Below are 10888 nucleotides of genomic sequence, written 5' to 3'. Positions count from 1 at the left end.
GTTCCTTTGGGTGCCTTAATTGAGGCACCTGATTCCCGTTTTGGGCTGGCACATAAATACCTCTCAAACCAAGTTTCCCTGCTGGACTGTTCCCTTCCTCTTCCTTCTGCAGCCTCGCCTGCATGCCTGTCAAGTTCAACTGCCGGAGTGAGACAGGAGCCTTGCCACGCCAAGATAAGAAACTATCTACCGTTGAGTTTGGAACTATCTCTTTGTGTCCCCGTTTTCAGTGTCCATGTCAAAGAAGAGTCCTAGCCCTAGGTCCTGTTCCTAAGGAGGGATCCTGACACTGTGTAAGGCCCTGGCCCTAAGTCCTGTTTCCAAGGAGGGGTCCCGGCTCTGTGTTCTGTGTTCCTGTGTTCCACGTCCCAGGTGCCATGTTCCAGTCCTGTCCAAGTCAAGGCTTTGTGTTCTCGTCCAGTCCAGGAGTCCCTCGTCCAGTCCAGGAGTACCTTGGCAGTTCCCTGGGCAAGTGGCCTCGGTAGTCATCCTGGCCTCGTGTCCTAGAAAGCATCCCGGCCCTACGTCCTAGAAAGAGTCCCGGCCTTGCGCTCCAAGGAGGAGTCCCGGCTCTGCACCCAACAAGCCGAATCCAAGAACCGAGCCAAACCTAGTCCAAGATCCACGTCCTTCCCTGGAGTACCTCGGCCTGCCCAAAAATACCTCGTCCAGTACACATCCAAGGCTCTGAGTGTCCAGTCCACATCCAAGGCTCTGAGCGTTCAGTTTAAGACTAAGGCTCTGTGTTCCTGTGTTCCAAGATCAATTCCAGACGTCGTGTTCCAACCCTGTCCAAATCTGAGGTTCGTGTCCTCATCTAGTTCCGCTTCCTCGCCCCACCCAGGAGTTCCTCGCCCAGCCCGCTGCTGTGGTAACTCGTCCTGTGCTGGAGTACCACGTCCTGTCCTGTAGCCACGTCCTGTCATTTCCAAGATCCTAGTCCCGAGTCCTAGCCTGGACCCGGGTTCCGGTTCTGAGTCAAGACCCAGATTCCATGTCCTTGTCCATGCTCTGGTTTCGGAGTTCCGTGTTCCTATGCCAGGCTCCTCGTCCTTATTTTCCCATCCGGGTCCCATGTTTCTAGTCCACGTCCTAGCCCAGGGCCCGAATCCTAGTCTCGTCCAGCGCCTGTGTCAATGTCCAGCGTCGTTTCTTCCTGACTCACCTTGCTATCTCGATTAACCTAGTCCTGTTACTTCATTGTTTGTGTCTTGCATTTATCTCCGCTTCCGCCATCAACGTCCCCCTTTTAACAGGTAGGGAATAAGAAGAGAGTGTTTAAACTGGGAAAACATAGTCACCAGTACTGGAACTCTTTAGCAGATCATTTCAGTTGTTTATTTTATGATCTTGCAGATACTGACTGAAGAAAGAGGGCTGTTCAGGAAGAGCGTGAGCCCGGAGGGTACGCGGATGTGAGTAAGTCAGACAGGGACAGCGTCTGTGTTGTGGTTTCCTATGCAATGGTGATAAGCCATTTTCTCAAGTGAGGAGTTCGTTGCTTAAGTTAAAGGTCAGGAGCTCCAGGGTTGTGACTTCGGGATTTCTACCCGTGCCACGTGACAGTGAGGCCAGGAGTAGGAAGATTATACAGTTTAATACATGGCAAAGGAGTTCGTGTGGGAGGGAGGGCATAAGATGATTCGATCATTGGGCTCTCTTCCAGGAAAGGTGGGACCGGTACAGAATATATCCACGTACTTGGCCTCCACCGCAGTAGACTCGCTACTCTCTGGCTCAATAAAAATCATCCTTACCTCTGCTCTAAAAAGTCACTCCTCAATTTTGCGGGTGTGCCTGCTAGTTCTGGATACCCCACCATAAGAGACATCCACCCTGTCTAGTCCTTTCAACATTTGGTGGGTTTCAATAAGATTCTCCACGCGTTGCTATAAACTCCAGTGACTACAAGTGCATAGCTGCCAAACGCTGCTTAAATGTTAACAGCGCCATTGCAGGAATCATCCTCGTCAACCCTCTCCAATGACAAAACATCCTTTCTAATATATTCGGCCCAAAACTGTTGACATTACTCCAAGTGCGGCCAGCCTAGTGTCTTATAAGGGCTCAGTTTTAACTCCTTGCTTTTATATTCTATTCCCCCTGAAATAAATGCCAACATTGCATTTCCCTTCTTTACTCGACCTGGAAATTAATGTTTTGGGAGTCCTGCACGAGGACTCCTAATTCCGTCTGCTACTCTACTGTTTGAACATATTCCTCCATGTATCGAAGCCTTGAACAGAATCAAAGACTTTGCTTCTACATGGCATTGATTAGATCAGCTCGATACAGCTACAATAAACAGTTTCAAAGAGAATACAACATAAATTCATTTGAAATGACAAGTTTTGGAAACGGAACTCGTGTTGGCTAAACAGCTTTTCACACGCTTGCTTTGAAATTGTAACCGCTGGTTGCAGAAGAGTTTTTAATCTTGATATAAACTGTGGAAAATCTGACACGTACAGACGGAAAACTGCAGGATCACTAACACCGCCACCACCAGAGGAGCGTTACAATGGATCTGATGACTTCTTATTCACTGATCCGAAACACAGATAACGTGCTGATCGGAAATAAAGATCAGAAGCTGAATTAGTCTCACCTCAATTCACCAAGAATGTTCTGTCTCCGTCTGGATATATTTTTCTTCCAATTTCTTACCAGAAAACCAAGCGAAGGATATTTAGTAGCTGTGGGGGAGGGGCCGGTGTTGCTGTTCTGTGAGACTGACAGCGCGATTTCTCTGTTTGCCAACTGCTCCCTATCCGCAGGGCGGATTCCGTCACGCAGACATTCCTCGGAGCAGGGAGCGGCTTCTCTGCTGAAACCAAACAAACTAGTTCTACATTCCACTTCAACTGTGCACAAAACTCGTTTAATATTGTATTTAAGCATTTCTGTTACGGAAAAAAAATGATCTCCCTATGATATAGAAAAGAAAGTTCCCCAATGTCTACAATCTGAATGACTACTTGTTACAACTGCTAGCAGACTTTGTGAGATTCCAGTACTTAATTTTACTTCAAACTCCCATATTTGCAGTTTAAATATCATTGTTAGGATTTAATTAAATAAATCGATCAGCGGCATTCTCCACTGCGACGTCTCGATCAGTAAAACAGTAAAATGTCACGGTCCCTCTGGTATTCTGAGTCCCCTTCAGCTCTTCTGTTGTAGTTGTCATCGGGTCCTACTGTGTGTGTGTGTGTGTGTGAGAGAGAGAGAGAGAGAGAGAGGGGGGGGGGGTGGGGGGAGAGGGAGAGGGAGAAATAGGAGAAGGGATCCTGCCCTGGCCCGTGGGACATTTTAGATATCACTATCCGTGCGCGAGTTTCTTTTAACGCAGTTGGTCAACAATTAATTGGCTGAAGGTGTCAGAGCTCCCTTCTCCCCTTGTATTCCCTCCCGCTCCCGACAAAAGCCGAACCCCGCTGTACACGCTCACGGATTTGCAGAATCGGAGACAACATTTGCAGTACCTCTGATGTTGAAACCGGAGGGAGTTCAGTGCGGTCCCGGATGAGAAATGCGCCGACCCTGCGCCGGAATTCAGTCTGCGCTGCTGCTCCCGACCCTATTCGGTTATAGAGTGTCCGTCGCTCATTACAGACAGACAGGTCCGGATGAGCCGTGGTTAATGAGGCAGTCCGCAGTTCTGGTCCCACACCTCCTCCCCAGCCTGGTACAGGTCGGTCAGCGGGAGAGAGGAGAGAGGACTAAGACAAATGCAGCAAACACAGACTGAATTACAGAGGCTGTATGAATGTTCCCTCGCGTTCCCAAATAGTTTCTGTCTGGATTTCCGTGTAGATCTCACTTTTCCTCCTTATTTTTCTGACGCAACCAGCGGGGCGAAGCTTCTCCGTTTTATTCAGCCAGTCCCAGGCTGTGAATTTGATCCAGCCGGGTTGAGGGCTCCACCCTGTGTATGAACGGGGCTGTCCGGCTCAGGGCGAGTTTCAGCTCAAACACTTTGATCAAATAAGCTACACCTACTTCGGGATCAAATTATTTAAGACGTGACAGATCGGGAGGGGTTAATATAGGAGGGGCAGCGTTACCAGTACGAGAAAATGTCATGGCAGTGCTCCGCCAGGACAGACTGTAGAACTTCACTAGTGAGGCGTTGTAAGACCATAAGACCATAAGACAAAGGAGCAGAAGTCGGTCATTCGGTCCATCGAGTCTGCTTCGCCATTTTGTCATGAGCTGATCCATTCTCCCATTTGGTCCCACTCCTCCGCCTTCTCACCATAACCGTTGATGCCCTGGCTACTCAGATACCTATCAATCTCTGCCTTAAATACACCCAATGACTTGGCCTCCACTGCCGCCCGTGGCAACAAATTCCATAGATTCACCACCCTCTGGCTAAAATAATTTCTTCGCATTTCTGTTCTGAATGGGCGCCCTTCAATCCTTAAGTCATGCCCTCTCGTACTAGACTCCCCCATCATGGGAAACAACTTTGCCACATCCACTCTGTCCATGCCTTTCAACATTCGAAATGTTTCTCTGAGGTCTCCCCTCATTCCTCTAAACTCCAAGGAATACAGTCCAAGAGCGGACAAACGTTCCTCATATGTTAACCCTCTCATTCCCGGAATCATTCTAGTGAATCTTCTCTGTACCCTCTCCAACGTCAGCACATCCTTTCTTAAATAAGGAGACCAAAACTGCCCACAGTACTCCAAGTGAGGTCTCACCAGCGCCTTATAGAGCCTCAACATCACATCCCTGCTGCTATACTCTATTCCTCTAGAAATGAAGCCAACATTGCATTCGCCTTCTTCACCAGCGACTCAGCCTGGAGGTTATGTGTGGAACTCAGTAATAAGAAAGGTGGTCATGTTAACAGGGCTCTAATACAAACGTCCCAACAGTCTTAGGGATTTAGAGGAACACATTTGTAAGATTGCAGACCTTTGCAAGAAACTTAAATTTGTTATAGTAGGTGATTTTAACTTCCAAATAATTACTGGGAATCCCACACTGTAAATGGACTAGGTGGGATAGAGTTTGTCAAGCGCGTCGAAGAACGTTTCCTTCATCAGTACACAGAGGTTCCAATAAGCGAGCCTGCGATATTGAATCTGCTATTAAAGAATGAGGCAGCGCAGGGGACAGAAGATTGTGTATAGGAACACTCTGCAGCCAGTGACAATGATGCCCATAATTTCAAAGTAAGTATGTAAAATGTTAGATCCGACAGGTGGCTTGAGATTCTAAATTGAAAAAAAAAAAACAATTTTGATGGTATCGGAAAGGATCTGGCAGGTATGGATTGCGACAGGTGGCTTTCTGGCAAAAATATAATTGGAAGCTGTGAGACCTTCGAAAACGACATGTTTACACTACAAACATGCAAGTGCAGATCAGAATAAAAGGTAAGGATAACATGTGCAGGAACCCTGATTTTCAAGAGATATTGAGGCGCAGGTTAAAAGAAGAAAGCAGATAATGGCAAGTCGGATCACATGCGGTCCTTATGTAGTGCAAGAGAAAGTACAAGTGCAAGAGAAAGCTCAAGAAAGAAATCCGGGAGGCTGCAAGAAGGCAGAAGTTCCTCTAGTAGATAAGATGAAGGAGAATCACTGAGGAATCGACAGGCATGTTCAGAGCAAACGGATCGCAAGGGATAAAATTGGACCTCTTGAAGACCAGAGTGATAATCCATCTGTGGAGCCAAAAGAGTTGTCGAACACCTAAAATGAATTATTTGCATCTGCATTTCATCGGGGCACGGAAGCAGAGCCTATGGAAGCGAGGCAAAGCGGTATCAATTTCATGAACCATGAACAGATTACAGAGGAGGAAGCGTTTGCCACCTTGAGGCAAATCAGAAAGGATAAATCTCCAGGATCAAACAAGATGTTTCCTCGGACCCTGCGGAAGACAAGTGCAGAAATTGATGGGGCCCTTGCGGAGATATTCAAAACATCCTTAACGACAGGTGAGGTACCAGGAGATTGGAGGATATTGTTCTACTGTTTACAAAGTGCTGTAAACACAAACCAGAAAATTACTGGTCGGTGAGTCTGACATCAGTGTGTGAAAATTATTGGAAGCTATTCTACGGGACTGGATATATATGTATTTGGACAAACTTGCACTGTCCAGTCCCGATGAAGTGTCTCGGCACGAAACGCCGATTGTCCTCTTTTGTACAGATGCTCTCCGATATTTTGAGTTTCTCCAGCATTTTGTATGTGTTGTTTGGATTTCCAATATCTGCTGATTGTATCTTCATAAGGATGGCTTCGTGCGTGGTAGGTTATGTCTAACTAATCTTACAGGGTTTTTCCAGGAAGCTACCAGGAAAGTGAATGAAAGAAATGTTGCCGACAAGACTTTGACAAAGTCCAGCATGGGCGGCTGGTCGAGAACGTTCAGTCGCTCGGTATTCAGGATTCCGCTTTGGAAGAGTGCTAGTGGAGGGTTGACTCTCTGCCCGGAGGCCTGTGACTAGTGGTGTGCCTCAGAAATCAGTGCTTGGCATTTGTTGTTTGTCATCTATATCAATGAGTTGGAATGATGTGCTTAACTGATCGGCAGATTTGCGGATAGCCCCAAATTTGAGGGTATAGTGGACAACGTGGCTTGTAGAAGAATCTGCATCAGCTGTAAAGATGGGCTGAAAAATGACCGATCGAATTTAATGCAGACAAGTGCAATGATTTGCACTTCTGTCCGACCAATCAGGAAAGCTCTTAGTGAACGGTAGGGCACTAAGGACTGTCATGGAACAAAGGGATCTGGGAGGTCAGGTCCATAATCTATTGAAAGTTGTGCCACAGGAAGAGAGGATCGTAAAGAAAGTTTTTGGTACGTTGGTATTTAATAAATCGACGTACTGAGTCCAGGAGATGGGATATTATGTTGAAGTTGAATAACACAGTGGCGAAGTAAAATTTGGAGAATTGTGTGTAGTTTTGGTCACCTACCCACAGAAAAGCTGTAAACAAGGTTGAAAGAAAACAGAAAAAAAAAAAAAACAAGAATGTTGTCGGGTCTGGGGGACCTGAGTTATAGGGAAAGATTGAGCAGGGTAAAATTGTATTCTTTAGAACGTGGAAGATTGAGAGAGGATTAATAGTGGTATACAAAATTATGAGGGGTATAGCTGCGGGTAAATGCAAGCAGGCTCTTTCTATTGAGGTTGGATAGACTACAATCAGAAGGCATGGGTTGAAGCTGAAAAATGAAAAGTTTACGGGGAACCAGGGGTTGGGGTGCTTTTTCACTCAGAGGGTCGTGACAGCAAGTGGTGCATGCGAGCTCAATTTCAACGTTCAATCGAAGCTTAGGTAGGTACATGGATAGCAGGGATATGGAGGATTATGGTCACGGTGCAGGTCGGTGAGAGTAGGCAGTTTAACTGTTTTCGGGTTTGACTAGACGGGCCGAAGGGCCTGTTTTTTTTTTTTGCTGTAGTTTCATATGACTCTCTGTTCTGAGGCACGTAATTTCATCTTGAAAACAAACCAAACCCATTCGCCCATGTACGATTCAGAGAGGTTTATAACTATTCATTTATTGACATTAGCATCAACTGAATATTGTATTTCCATCCGGGCAATTCTTGCAACAAGAAACCCCTTCGCCATTGGTTAATCAGCGGGTTGTTGATTAACACGGCGCCTGAAATATTTGTGAAATGCATCTTTCTGAAAAGACGCCCATTCCAAATGGCGAGAAATTGTACCCATGTGGGGAGTGATAGGTTGTTTGGAAATGGGCGCTATCGAAGGACTGACGCGCGAACTTGAGATGCACTGTTGTTGGAATGGCCGTCGGGGAGGGGCAGACGCAGAAACTTATATATTACACCGCGGTTAACTTGGCTGACAGGGAGGGAGTGACGTATTGATTGAAAATTATAACCAGCCAGGGAGTTGTGTGGTAGTGAAAATGGGAGCCAGGAAGGGAATGATTCCCAATTTTAATATGTTCACAGGAGTACAGACCAGCACGCAGATCACATTCACAAACTGACAGGCTATAGTCTACCAGAGAGAGAGAGAGAGAGAGAGAGAGAGAGAGAGACAGAGAGACAGAGAGACAGAGAGAGACAGAGAGAAAGGGAGAGAGAGAGAGAGAGAGAGAGAGAGAGAGAGAGAGAGAGAGAGAAAGAAAGAAACATTTCACGTTCAGTTCAGATGAAGAGTCTCGACCCGAAATGTCGACTGTTTACACTTTTCTATAGATGCTCTCTGGCCTCCTGAGTTCCTCCAGCGTTGTGTGTGTGTGTTGCTCCGTAGAAAAAGCCTGCGTGCATTTACCCTATATGTACTCCTCATTATTTATTATGCCTCTGTCAAATCCCCCTCCATCTTCTACGCTCCAAGTAATAAAGTGTGAACCGGTCCAATCTTTCATTTTAACTCAGGTTCTCCAGATCCGAGAAGATCCCTGTAAATTTCCTCCGGACTGCTTCAACCCTATTCATAGTTTTCTTCCTAGTAGATGACTAAACCTGTACACAATACTCCCAGTTAGGCCTCAACAGCGTCTTTTACAACTTCAACACTACATTCTACCTCCTGTGATCACTACTTTGATTTATGAAAACCAGCCTGCCAAATGCTTTCATTTCAACCCCTATATACCTGTGCGCCACTTTAAATGAATTATGCGTCTGTATTCACAGATCCTTTTGTTCTACAGCACACCCCAGTGTACCATTCACTGTGTAAATCTTACCCTGGTTGGTCCTTCTGAAGTGCAGCACCTCGCACTTGTCTGTATTAAAATCCTTCTACCATTTTTACAGCTGATTCAGATCCTGCAGGAATCCAGTAGACTTCCTCGATTTCCACTGTGCTCCCAATCATGGTGTCATCCGCAAATGTGCGGATCGAGTTCACCACATTATTACTTAGATCAATGGTGGAGATGGCAAACAACGGAGGATCCATTTGGCACTCCACCAGTCAGAGGTCTCCAGTCAGACAGGCAATTGCTACCACGCTTCTCTCGCAAAGCCAATACTTAATACAATTTACTACCGCTCATTGAATGCCAAGTGTCTGAACTTTCTTGACCAGCATCCGATGCGGGACCTTGTCAAATATCTTGCTAATGTCTGTACACACAACATCCATTTCCTTGCCTTCATCAACGTTCTCAGCAAATTCCCCTTGAACCCCTATCATATTCGTCGGACACGACCTGTAAAGATTATCCCCAATCAGTCCCTGCCCGTCCAAATACTCAGAGACCCTGTCCCTTACTGTCCAATATTCTTCCCACTACTGACGTCAGCAGAGAGCCTTTCCTAAACAGCGGAACAACAGTACACATTACCCATGCACTTGATGGGGCAAGTGACCTAATTCTGATCCTTTATTTTATGGTTGTGTGAACTCGCTCAGAGAGGGAAATTAGATGACCCAGAATGAAATGGCGGAGCCGACTCACTGGTCCAATTTCCCCAATTCTGCTCCTATATCTTAAGGTCTCATTCGCCATCCTCCAATTCACCGGTGCCTCACCGGTTGCTAAGGATGATTTAAGTATCTCTGCTGGAATCCGAGCAATGTCTGCACTTGCCACCTACAAGTTCGGAAGGAACACCTCGGCAGGCCCTGGGAGTCTCTCCACCGAGTTTACCTCAATGCAGCAACATGTCCGCCTCTTTAATACCTATGTGGTCCATGATCTGCTTCGCCCCACTTCTATACATTCTGTGCAGGTTCTGCATCCGTCTCCCTAATATATACAGATGCAGAACAAAATCTGTATGATTTCCCCCACCTCAACTGGCTTCACGCATTGATTAACATTCTGGTCTTCCAGAGGACCAATTTTGTCCCTTGCAATTCCTTTTCCTCTTTGCATTTCTGTAGAATCTCCTTGGGATCCCAGATCACATTGTCTCCTTGGGAAACCTCATGTCTTCTTTAACGTTCCTGATCTTGTCTTAAGCATTCTCTTGCATCTCCCGTATCACAGAAGTACCTCAGTTCTCCCTACCTGCCGACACCTGCTAACCAACTCCATTTTTTTTCTTAATTAATGCCTTAATATCTCTGGGAATCCAAAATTCTCTAAACCTGTTATATTTACCTTTCATTCTGACAGGCACATACAAGCTTGCTACTCTCAAAATTACACCTTTGCCTGACAATAGCGTGTCCCAATGAACAATTCTCATATCCTTTCAGATATCATCGAAATTGGCCTTTCTCCAATTTAGAATTTCAGTCCGCGGAGCAGACCGTACCTGGTCTATACTTACTTTTAAACTAATGTCGTTGTGATCGCTGGATGTAAAGAATTCGCAGACACAATCATCTGTCACCAGCCGTGTCTCAGTATCTAACAGGGAATCAAGTATCGCGCTCTCTCTCATTGGGAGCTCCATGTACCGATGAAGGAAACTTTTCTGAACACACTTAACAAACACTATCGAATCTAGGCCTTTTGAGTATGGGAGACCCAGTCAATGTGTGACGCTGTGTCAACTGGTCTTAGACTCTCCCACCATAGGAAATATCCTCGTCACATCCACTCTATCAAGAATTTCACCCCTTATTGTTCTGAATTCCAGTGAATACTGGCCCAGAGCCACGAAACGCTCCTCTTAAGACAAGCCTTTCAAACCAAGAATAATTTTTGTGAACCTCCTTTGAACCCTCTCCAGTTTCAGCGCATCCTTTCTACGACAAGGGAGACGAATCTGCTCCCAATGCTCCAAGTGAGGTCTCGCCATCACCTGTTAAATCATTCCATCACGTGGCATAGGCAGCAATCCAGAGATTACTACCCTGGAAGTGTTGTTTCTCAACTCTTTAACTATCTCCCTAAAACCTCTTTTCAGGATCTTATCACCTTGTCTACCGATGTCATTGCTGCCAATGCTCACCAGACTTCGGGCTGC

Source organism: Mobula birostris, unplaced genomic scaffold (assembly GCF_030028105.1).
Source record: "Mobula birostris isolate sMobBir1 unplaced genomic scaffold, sMobBir1.hap1 scaffold_739, whole genome shotgun sequence".
Taxonomy (NCBI): domain Eukaryota; kingdom Metazoa; phylum Chordata; class Chondrichthyes; order Myliobatiformes; family Myliobatidae; genus Mobula; species Mobula birostris.
The sequence above is the reverse complement of the archived record's forward strand: the minus strand, read 5'-3'. Positions refer to the sequence as shown.